General features: G+C 42.2%; 1 protein-coding gene across 4 annotated transcripts in view; it reads left to right on the top strand.

Moving 5' to 3' along the window:
- HIVEP2 (HIVEP zinc finger 2) overlaps positions 1-12435 on the top strand; it is a 137339-nt gene that overhangs the window by 27524 nt on the left and 97380 nt on the right. For all 4 annotated transcript variants that reach the window (XM_085055724.1, XM_085055720.1, XM_085055721.1 and 1 more), the window contains exon 2: positions 5207-5312. The gene's annotated coding sequence lies outside the window, so the exon portion shown is untranslated. The remainder of the gene's footprint in view (positions 1-5206; positions 5313-12435) is intronic.

Raw genomic sequence — 12435 nt, 5'->3', positions numbered from 1 at the left:
TGTCTATCACATACCATCCTTTTATAGTGTGAGATGAAATGACCAGCACCAAGTTTCAGCTGCCCTCAGCAGACATGCCATTACCTTCTGTCTCAGTGCATGGCCATAATCTCATCCTGAAAAATAAGATTTTACCTTCCACTTACCCTTCTGGAGACAGCTTGTCAGAGCAACATGGTACTGCAAACTTATCCTGCTTAATGTCAGCTAATTAAATTCATTTTTGAATCTAGTTCTAAGCCAATTTAATTCTGTCTTTCAGAGCCTGCAGAGACAGTTGTGACTTTCAGATGGGTTTCTGTCTCTGATTAGTGATCAAATCTCTTTGTGCTTTTCTAGACTGACTCTCTGTCTGTCTTTTTCTGCGTGTCTCTCACCAGTACTTGGGATGTTAGGGAATGGGGTGTTTTTCCCAGGCTTTCATATCCCTAGCATCTTCTTTCGCATTTGACAACATTCTCTGTTTAATGAATTTTGTTCTCTGAAATAAGTTTCGTTACTGTGGCTGGAATAAAAATAGGAATTACTGTGAAATTCTCCTGGTGCTAGATCTTGATTTTAGAGGTTGTTTTTCGAAAGTGTTGATCGTTGGAGGGATGGGCATTGGAGTGACCTTCTAACTCTGAGCTCATACACCCGCCTCTGCATGATCATCCACATCACAGTTCAAGTCACAGTCCAAGTGTAACAGCCTCTAGTAATATTTACTGTCTGTCACTCTCAATATATTTTGTGATCACAAACATTCATGAAAATAAGGGGCAGAATTAAAAAAAAAAAAAAGATTAGTCAAAAAGAGAGAAAGGTCAAAGCAAGTGATAGAGTGACAAAATAAGAAAGTAGTCACTTTAATTAAGTAGTGCTGGTGGAATTAATAGCAGTGCTGGTGGAATAGATCATGCCAGGGACAATCTAACAAGTATTTTTAAATTTTAGATGCTTTCTGTGCAGGTTATCAAAGAAAGTCAAAGAAAAAATACTTTGTCTGGAGATTTTCATGCTTTATTTTCTGCCCAGCTCTGGAATGTCCCTCACTCCTTTTGTGCAGCTTTGTGCCAGGGAGTGCCTCCAATTTCCGGTTTCTAAATTCCCCAATGCTGTTGGGCAGCAGATTGTTGTGCATCACCGTGAAACCCCCTGCTATAGTTTACCCTCTGTTTGCAGCTGCATTTCTTTTATCTCATTCTCTTCCCATTTGCCCTCCCACTTGTTGATATGACCTGTTTGTTCTGTGATGTTACAGAGGCAGAACTGAATAGTCGCTATCAGCAGTGTAATTCCTGGTTGCTGCGAAACTACTGCTCCTGTTGCTCCCAGGGTGCAGCTGTAGCGTATGTGGAGACATGGTTTGGGGAAAAGCCTCTGTCATTGTCGAGCACTGTGCCTCTTCTGTATGGAGAAGAGGGCTTCAGTCTGTGTGGATGTCAGGCTGATGTATTTTACTGTCACTTAATTCATCCATCCATCCATATTTTGTGTTGCATAATAAAGCATACAAGTGCAGTTCTGTCTGTAATGCAGCTTTTGATGGCAGAGAGAGCTAAATACATGCTTTCTCACCTTTACTGAAATCATGCTGAAGTTGTAAGAGAGAAAACAGGTGCCAGGCAAGTAATACTTGGGACTTAAATTTATTGAGAGGAATGGACAGAAAAGTTTTTTTCAGATCATTAATTAATTTTTTAATTTTAAACTCTATTTTTCTGAAAGGCTATCAAGAAGTATATATTTTTGAAATTAGAAGTTATAATTTTTAATGAAATTCATAATAAAATATGTTCTATTATATGTATCTGGAGAGTTTTTGAGGCTTGATACCTCCTGACCCGAGTTTGGAAAACAGTTCAATGCTTGTATATAATCAATCTAAGCATTTGGTTTAGCTGCTTTTTCTATTTCTTAAGTCCTTGTTCCTTTTTCAGATGAGCAGGTGGAGAAAGAATTGCTAAAACCTTGCTAAGTCCTAGAGCACAGCAATAGTTTTTATAGATACTTTCTAAATCCCTGTGTTTGTTAGGCCTCTATAGCTCTGTTGGTGTGACTACACTGTGTGCATTGATATGAATATTTATAATACAAAAAATTGCATATTTGCTTCTTCAGTGCTATAGTTTGTTGTAAGAAGGGAGTGCTTTGGGGCAACTTATCTGTAATTCAGTACGTATAAATGCAGTTTTAGCATAGTCCTAAGTCCTGTAGACTCAGTTTTAAGAAGTGATGGCACACATGTGGAATTAAGTTGGAAGCAAAAATTTAATTTCTGCTTCCATTAATTTTTCTAACTGTGCCTAATACTGCATTTCCATAAAACATTGCTTGTGAAAATACAGGTTTTAATTGATAGCGCTAGAGATTTTCACTGTCTAGCTACAGAAAATAAACAGTTTGGACAAGAACTGTATTTATTTTCCTACCATTCTCTCTTTCTGTAGAGACTATATTGATTTGTATGTTTAGTTTCCAGTCTTTCTCCCACTGAGATTTTAAGTGCTGGGTCCCCAATGAATTCCTGTCAACACTAACTATTTCCATAACTGCCAGAACCACGTACTTAAATACCTTCCATATAATTTCCATTTTCAAATCTCACAACAGCTTCCATGCTTCTGCTTCACCTAGAAAGACTTTGCCTTAAAGAGGCTCTTCTAGGACTTGCAATTTTTAAGGGTATTTTTGGAACTTTGGTGTTTCTTTCTCACCAAAGGTAAGGGACTAGGAGGCATCTGACAGATCTTTGTAAACAATCTTGAAATTTGTCAGGGTCATGAGTAATTGCATCAATTCTTAGCTGTTGCTCGTTAGTGCCTCAAGTTCCACTATAAGTGGTTTGTTTTGAGCCATTTTTTGGCTTTCTCCCACAAGGTCTCCAAGATCCCTCCATCTCAACTGTGAGCAGAGGCGGCAAGCTCTGAAACGGGACATGACTTGTGGCCTTTAAAATCTGGACCTGGCCAAGGAAGAGGATAAAGACTCAGGGAAGAAATCTGAGCAAAAGGAAATCAAGTGGAGAATTACAAACTGAATTCCTACGGGATACTAAAGAGCAGGAAGCCAATGGTAGCTGGTGACAGCTACCAACTTGACTTAGGTTTGAACTGATTCACTAGAGATGAAAGACTGCGTTTCACTTGGTTCCATGTGTTGCTGTATATTTCTGTTCATGATGTAGCTACTTGGTGGTCATTCTTTTCAATTCATGTGGTGATTTCAGACTTCAAAATGAAAGTATTCATGAGAGTTTTTGTTTTCTAACAGTACTGTTAACAGACAGCAAGAAAAAAAGAAAGAAGAATGTTTAAATGAATTACTCACCTAAAAAGTCCTGGTAATTTGCAAGGTAAATGGTTAGGTGCAGTCATTAGGGACAGATTAATTAAATGACTCCAAATAAATCTGCAAGCAGAAAAAGGATGTGTTGCATGTCTTACTGTATTCTTCTGTTGAAGACAGTTGGCCATGTTTATCCTTCTGTGGGGTGTGTGTCACAAATGCATTCTCTGGGAAGGAAGATTCTTCTTAAGCCTTCAACAGGTTGAGAAAAATTTGCTTTTGTAGGTAAAGGAGAGTTATTGGGAAACAAATTTCAGCAGTTCCATAGAACAGGTCTATCTGACACTCACGGTCCCCATCCCATCCTGTGGTGCAGCCCTGCCAGGGCTCCCTCTTCCCTGTGTCAGCCAACACCTGCACGTCCTTACTGGTAGCCCCACACTGGATTCACATCTGTCAGACCTGCACAGGTTTCCTGGTGACCATCTGCTGCTTGAGCATCGGAGGTGGCTGTGAATGAAAGGGGAGGAGCCCTGCTGGGGTTACAGGGTGGAGGCAGTGACGGAATGAGACAGTACTTCACCCTCAGCCACACTATTCCGGCAGGGGAACTGCCTGCCTGCCTGCCTGCCTGCCCACAGGGAAGAGACACTTTCCAGTGGGGAGGAGTGCTGCTGGAGTGCTGGCCATGGGCTACGGCAGAGCTCTGTGCCTTCTGCCATCCGGGGCTGCCTCTGGGCACTGCCGGCAGTCACTGCTCCTCCATCCCGTGCTGGGGCTCAGCAGCTCACCTCAGTGTTTGCCTATTTGTATTTATACTGTTTCAGAGCAGGCAAACTTTAGATATTCCACTGTAGCATCATACCTATGGGCAGTGCACCCTTCACCGATAATTTTTTTTGTTGTTTTTGGGCCCATGGGTTATGATCTTTGTAATTTAGTCCTTACGTGGTTTTACACTTGTTATTGAAGATCAAGTACAGAGTATAGGAGACACTGACTTGCATACGTGGCAGCAAATGAAGCTCTGTGTGATGCTAGTGAACTGTGGGGTGTTGTGGCTGCTCACTGAAGTGTGATAAAAGCAAGAGCCAAGCCACTTTGGAGGCATGAAGACTCAAAGAAGCATTAGAGTAATTTAGAAAATATAAACTGTGCCTAAAATGTGAATTCTTTGTTATTTACCACACTTTATTCTTGAAAACCACTTACCTTAGGATGAGATGCGGCTTGTAGAATAGGAGGAAGATCAGCTTCTGTGTGGGGTGGCTTGATTAAAAAATTGGATAGCTGGTTTGTTTGCTGCAGTGTGTCTTGTCATTTTCCATATCTTCATTGGTTACCTACCAAAATACTTAAAAACAGACTCACCCATCAGGTGATTTTAAATTATCAAATGATTATAAATAAGGTGATCGTATTACCAGTTACCAGTAGGAAATAAATGATTTCTTAAGATTCCTTGATCTCAAGAAAATAGATCACAAGAGAGTTCCAGTGTTGCATCCTCTTCCAAACAATCAATTTACAATGTTAAGGGAAAAAAAAAAGGAAAGGTAAAACCAAACTTGCAACGCACTGGTGCACTGGTGAAAGGAATTACATGCTTTTCAAGAACCTGACAAATGGGAATTATGAAATTCTGTATCAGTCCACCAGACAGTAACAGCTTCTGCTTTAACACTGAAAACTAATTTTCATTGCTTTGATAGTATGCCTGAAATCTGGTCTGGAGCAGTGGGCCAAAACAGTTTGGCTACAGCAGGGCACTTTTGCTTGCCATTGTGAAAGGCAAAATGTTTTCTGTGAGCCTGGAAAGGGCACAGACCCTGTTAATGCACAGGATGAATGTGTGAAATACACAAATGTATTAGCAGAGCTTGCTGTACACTTCTGAATGTGATGAACTTAGTATCTGGATTTTTTATACTTTCAGGTGGGACTCTCTTCTGACATGTGATCTCCAGTGAGCTACTTGGACTCGTACGATGACAATGTTATCACTGCCACATCTCTGGGAACCAGTTATTCACGAGTACATGGTATGTGAATGTCTGTATCTTACATTAACCATTGCTTGTTGGAACAACACAGAAACAATAACAAGAAGGTGCTAAAAGTCACTGAAGTGAATGTTAAGCCACATGTACAACCAGTTACCTGGAGTTGTTCCGGCAGATGTTTATCCACTAGGCCTGGCTGTATGCAGGATAGTGAGCTGTTTTAACTTAAACATGGGTTTGTTTACAGAAATTGGTAGAAACATACTACCACTGTCTCCTTCGGATGAAGTTATAGGGGTACAGGGACAATATGTAGATATACAGATGATTATTCTCTCTCTCAAGAAGGAGGGAGTGGTAACAGTAGCGTGAAGAGCTCTGTACTTTAACTGTATTGCTGCACTTACAGCAGTACTTTCTTTGCATTTAGGAAAGTTCTTTAATTGCTTTCTTTCTTCACTCCACTTTTAATTTCTGGTCAGTGTAAATTAGATTAATTTCACACACCAGTGAATCCCTAAAGAAGTGTAAATTAACTCCATTTTACCAAACTCAACCAGAGGATGGCAGTTATTCCCTTGATGTTTATCTTTACATCACCCCCCATCTTTGACCAAGATTTATATAGGAAGTAAATTCATATTTGAATGAATTTACTCTGTATAAGGAAATGGAGACTGAGATCCACATCTGGTGAAGAGAGGCTATTCATTTATGCCCTACAAGGCAAAAAGTCTAAGGTCACTGATAGTTGGCATGTTTTTCTTTTCTACAATTCTGGCTTGAAATTGTTAACATGCACTCAGGTCCTGTAAGACTACGGCAAAATGGTTTTATGAGAGTGATTACATTGTTGTTTTATGTTCTAAAGCAGTTCATATCATACCATGTGGCTGTTAGCATGGAACATCTTTATCTGGCTTATGGCCCCAGTGCAACTCCCACCAGAGCTGGTGGAAAAAACTTTCTTCATGCTGATGGGAGTGGAATTGCACTGCACTGTAACACCTGAGACTTCTGTTAAAGTAATGTTCCCTTTGGATGTTTTTTTTTTTACTGATTAGTCACTTTTTCAACATTAAGTGTTAAAGATACAAGCAGAAAATAGAATTACAAGGAAGTGGATAGACAAAATAACCAGAAGAGGACTCAATTACTGATATGCTTGTTATAAGTGATGAGGAGAGATGACTGTTTGCTCTGAGAGTATACATCTGGTTTTAGTGCACCATATTTTTATATGTAATTTTGAAGACAATGTTTGTCAGAAATAGAGATGATCTACTGCTACAGCAGTGATATGAAAGAGAGAAAGCAAGGTAAAAGTCTTAAGGGGAGCGGGAAGAGAGAGATCATGCTTCATTGATCAGTGTAGTGTGTTTTGAGAGAGCAGCTGACAAACTGGGTAGCCTGTGTGTTGGATGGTGAAGGTTTCCACATCTGGCTGGACAGTTCAAAGAGGAACTCCCAGAGGTGTCACTCCAGTCTGCCACTGAATTAGAGGGCATTGCACCTGCTTCTGCTGGCAGGGCTTTCAGTGTGCCTTTGTAGCCATCCTCAGTAATCTCTTCTCGTCAAACACCATTAACACAATCCTTTGCAGACTGTTTGTATTTGTTCAGATGTCATCCTCTGTCATCCATATCTAAGCATCTTTTCAGGAGGGACGCAGGAATAAGAATCTCTGTTGCTCATGTTTCTTCTGAGTTGATCAACTTTTAAACACTCAGAATTATTTGTTGGTATGTGTTTTTGTAAGTAAGTTGTTTTGGATTGTGTGTAAGCACTGGTAATGGAAAGCTGGTTGGAAGAAGACGAGTTTCATGTCCTGCAGGGGCAGACGTCTGGAAAGTACCCAGCAGACCAGCTGGTCTGCCTTCCTGCCATCACAGGTATCTCGTCATGAAAAGCGCAAATACGTCTTGGTTGACATTTTCACTTTTCTGGTGGAATGTGGCTTTTTGCCGGTGGAGGGGACCTCTTGGAGTGCCGAGGGCAGGCGGCGGGGAGAGGCAGCTGTCAGAGTGGTGACTGCTTGCAGATCTCTGTGTTCCCCAGCGCAAAGAGCAAGCAGCCATCTTGCAGCTGTGCTTTTAATGAGCTGTAGGGCAAGGGAGGCTGTGTCTCACACCTTGTGAAGCTTCTGATACACGGCAATAACCTTCATGGACTTGCCGTCTGCCCAAATCAAAATGAAATTTCGTTTGACTGGTGAACACAGGAGTCAGAAGGAAGTGAAGGTTTTCATGTTTATTTGTCCTTTTGGGCGTTATTTTGGTTCTCCTCTTTTTCTGGTTCTCATATAGCATTGCAAACATTTCAGGAAACTAATCTACAGGAGCACAGCTCATAAAAGATCGACCTGCCAGAGGACGAGGCTCTGCTTATTACAGAAAAGCTTCTGAGACAGTGACAGCTGAAAAGATTACACACTTCCACAGGAAATTAAATTTGATGTAATATACTGAAAGAATGACAAAATGGAAAGGGTATATATAACGTATTTGTGATTATTAAGCAGCAGAAAAATGAAAACTTGAGATCCAATAAAGTGCATGTAATTTAGATATGGATAGAAAATTCCCAGTAGTTTAAAAAACTTTGGCCCTCCACTTTGCCTTCTCTCGGTGTTGTTATTTTGATGTGGAAAATCATTAACTTCTTAGAATCATAGAATGGCTTGGGTTGGAAAGGACTTCTAAAGATCATCTTAGTGGCAATGCCCCTGCCATGGGCAGGGACACCTTCCACTAGGCCAGGTTACTTGGAGCACCATCCAACCCAGTCTGGAGCACTTCTAGGGACAGAACATCCACAGCTACTCTCGGCAACCAATTCCAGTGTCTTGTAAAACTATGTTAACTTTTAGGCACATTAGATTATAAAGCACTTAAGTTTCAGAGCAGTCCTGTGGTATCCAGTTAGATTGCATTCTTCAGCAGAAGGTGTGTATGTGGCACCGGACTGGGAGAGGCAAGAGCTTCCTTCTTTGCTTTGTCCTTTTCCCTTGAGGATGTGCAGTGCCAGCAGAGGGGGGAGCTTTTCTTTCCTGTCTGCCCATGCCTGTCGCTGAGGTGCTCCATGGTCCCCTGGAGTTGCAGGTGCCGGGGGGACCCACTGGAGACTGTTCAGGTGACATACATGGTTGGTCCCGAGGTCCTTGCTGCTCAGCCAAGGCACAGGGGAGGTGATGTGTTTCCTTTTCCTCTTCTCCTTGGGGTCAGTGTAGGTGCCACAGTGAGCTTGACTCTCCTAGCCAGGTGCTTCACAGCAAAACATAGGTTTTCCTTCAGAGGGGATAGTAATAACTTAGAACACCTTAATAATTTTTCCTTTTAGATCTGGTTACCTGCAATTGGAAAGAATAAGCAGGACTCTGGCAGATTTAACTTTATTAACCATCATAAATCCTTTCCTTTTTGACTCTAATCAGTCCCTGGAGTCCTTTTAATGCTCTTGACATTGCACTGGCCTTTCATCACAGCACAATATACATTTTCCTGTAACTAGAAAGCTGATGGCGAGAGCCTACAGTAAACTGGAGGTAATGGACGCAGCGATGGGGACGTGTGACTGTCGGACGCTTGCTGACGGTGGAAGGAGGGGAGGGAGCTTATGCTGGCAGCAGAGCTCTTCCCTCTGCCGAGGGCAGAAGAGGGATTGTGAAAGCACAGGCACTCACACAGGCTCGTGTGCACCCACTAGCACCTGGGGACAGGGACCTTGTGCCTTGCTCTGGCACAGACAGGCAAAGAGACAGCAGTGCTTTTGTGCCTTATTTTGGCAAGTGGGCACCAGGGGCCAACCCTGCCTGAGACAGCCTCTCTGTGAGCAGCCCCCAGCCCACGTCCCAGGGGCAGAGAGTGGCCGGAGCCTGCCAGCGGCCAGCGTGCTGGCCCAGCCACCAGGAAGGGGGCTGGAGCAGCACAGGGAGCAGTCAGACCTGCACGGGTGAGGTGCTGGGTGAATGGGGCTTTTCTGAGCTGGGGACAACGCTAAAAGGAAGGAGTGTTACCAGGTGGTCGAGGGGCAGGCACCAAAGCAACAAATGGTGCCTTCATAAAGTCGCTGCCTGGGTTATTGCCTCTCTGTCCAGCCTGTGCACCAAATCCTCCGGAAACCAAGAGGGGAATTCCCCGGTTGGTAGTCTGTCTGTCTCTCTGCTGTCCAGGAATTCATGGGAAGGAGAAGGCATCCCAAGAATCTGCCCCAGTGTGCAGGGACAGTAAATTCCCTCTTGTTTTTTCATATACACAAGTCAGCAAGTTTCTTCAGCAAATGCTTTAATTTTAAGCTTAATACTATGCAAATATTTAACCTGGGACAAAAAAAGGCCTCAAGCTGGCTTCAGACCATGGACTGGCTTCCAGTTGTTTCTGCAGGTACAGATCCAATGTTTATATACACAAATGGCTGTTTGTTTGTTTATTTATTTATTTACTATGGTAATGTTTTTTATAATGAACTTGGATATTTTTGTGCTCTGCTTTTGCTTTGAACATACAAATCTATGTATTTGCAATTTGTGTACAGGCATTTTCAGAAGCTTTGGCAAAAAGCTCAGATCTGCTGAAGGTAATCACTGCAGCCTGAATCTTTAGGATGACACAGAATTGTATTGACTTTTTTTTCTCTAACTGAAGTGCCCAAAGCTTTGCTCACCATTGATATCCCACCAGCTTAGGTTATGAAAGAAAAGTGTTGAAAGATTTGGTGCCTACTGCAGGATCTTTATAGTGTAATTTGTTTGTTCAGACAAATGGGTACAAAAGAATATTCAGGAGTGTCTCGAGCTTTAGCCCTAAATATGTTTACTAGGTTTTGAAAATCTGCTTAAATGCCACCTTGAAAGATAATACTTTTCTGTATCCACATATATTTCTACATGTATGCTCTCTGCAGCCCTTGTCTCAGCTCCTGCATTCCTGAAAACAGCGTCCTATTAAAGAGGGAAAGACCACAGTCTTGTGGACCTTCTAAAATGTGCTCAGCGTGCGCCATTGAGTTAATGGAGACAAGAATAGCTATGTCAAATGTGTTCCATTTGCATGTGGCAAGATAGAAAAAGCAAACTCTCTGTGAAGACGAGCAGGCAAGAAAGACATTGAATGCCTTAAATACTAAGGGAGTTAATGCTATGCAGTGATTTTGCTTCTGTTATAGAAAGTGTAAGAACAGTATGCTTCCTGGCGTACATCGCCATCCGAACTGCAAAGGTTTGAGTTCCATGGCAACACGAAGAGCCTGACGGTGCTGAAGGTGTGTGTATTAATGCATTCAGAGTGAGGGGCTGGGAGTGAGCTGGGCAAAAATAAAATGCACCGAAATTTTTGCAGTTTACTTATTTATATATAAAGTAAAGCCTTTGTTCTTAGAAAATCAAAGCTGGCATGAATACCCCTGCTGCCCCCCCAGTTCTCTCTGATTCTTTTTTACATACGTTTTTCTCAGGCAAAAAGCAAATAAAGAGGCTGGGGTTTTTTGAGGATTTTTATAAGACTGTAAGTGTAGCAGCATTTGACTGTTGCAAGAAAACAATATTAATTCCTGAGACAGTTGTATATCCCTAGAGAGAAAGACTTGGGATGGGGGTGGAGTGGCATATTTTTTCCAAGATGTACTGCTTTACAGAGTAGGGTGAAGCAGTGGGTGGTTGGTTGGTTTTTGTTTGTTTGGTGGTTTTTTAAATTATAATTATTTTCCTTGATCCTTTTGATCTGCCCTCCTTCTGTCTTTCTCTACATCTACTTCCAGTTTCCCCTACCTCCCCTGGCTGAGGAGCAGGAAACAAGACTTAGCTCTGTTTCCTGACATGCAAAGAAATACAAAAGTAGGAGGAAACAGTGTATTTTGTTTTGCCAGCCAACTTGGATTCACAGACCTGCACTAGAAAGGCACCTGCTCCCAGACAGGGTCAGGAGTCACCCTCCAGAGCAACTGGGCAATCAGCCAGGGAATAACTGAGAGCTGATCATTACGTGCATTTTGTTTGATCTGCACGGTTGACTGCGGGAATGTAGGGTGGGGGATTGTGATAAATATATTTTGCTAAGGGTGAAGAACTACCTCAGACTGATCCTGCCAGCTGTGCTGATGGGTGGATGAATTGCAGATTTGCAAGGTTTAAAGTCAGACTGGGCAGTAGGAGAACCTCCAGATGCTGGTATTTCTGAGGCTAACAGCAGCACTAATCTGGCATGGTAAAGCTGATAGAAATGGCAAGTTAAACTGGATTTACAGCTGCTCTGTATTGCTAAAACAGGCAAAGCAGCCAGAACATGTCAGTGGATCTGGTCTGTAGATTTCGGCAAGGTTTCTCTGTCTAACTGGGGGAAGAATATAACTCTGGGGTTGGAAGTCGCTGTACAAGAAGAGAGCAGTTAACCAATTTCCAAATGCAGCTTTGCTGTGCAAGAGGAGAGGAAGAACAAAATTAATCTCTCTCTTAATCTGTATTCTTTTACTTTTTTTTGTTTGTTTGGTTTGGGGTTTTTGTTTGTTTGTTGTTTAATAGCCGTAGGAATATATTTTTTCTTAAAAACAAGCCTTGCTTCCAGTGCAGTGGGAACTCTGTCTGCTTGGAGGAAATTTCACCCTCTTCAGGAGACCAGTGCAATGTGGGTAAATCTTTTCTAAGGGAATAAATAGCACTGAAATGACCCTGTCTTGGCATTCCACAAAGGGGTGGATTTCACCCTCCAGGCAGTAGAGCTGCAAAGTGAGAAGGTGTCATTTTTAAATGCTCTCTTTCTTAGGGAGAGCAGCACTGGTAAACCCAGGTCCCTTGCTAATGCTGCACTTGACATTCTCCCAGTTACGTTGTTTTTGTTGTTGTTGTGGCTTCTAATTTCTGCACAGCCCCCCAAAACAAGGAAGCAGATGTAGCTAATTAAGTATTATTAATATATGCTTCCCAAATTATGTTGCACCTTCATTTTCCTGACTTTTGACAAAGGAACTGTGCATACCACCCTAAATAGAGAGGAGGAATCACACCCTAAATAGAGAGGAGGAATCACACCCTAAATAGAGAGGAGGAATCACTCCAGCCAACAGTGCAGTAAGAGAGGTGAAGGATTCCTTTGTAGGTGTCCCTACTTGATATAACCCTCCAAACAACCCAGTTGCTATTTGTCAGCACCTTTGCAGGGGATCACCTCAT

Source organism: Lichenostomus cassidix, chromosome 3 (assembly GCF_008360975.1).
Source record: "Lichenostomus cassidix isolate B80296 chromosome 3, HeHo_3.0, whole genome shotgun sequence".
NCBI lineage: Eukaryota > Metazoa > Chordata > Aves > Passeriformes > Meliphagidae > Lichenostomus > Lichenostomus cassidix.
Note: the sequence above shows the minus strand (reverse complement) of the source record. Positions and strands in the feature narration are given on the sequence as shown.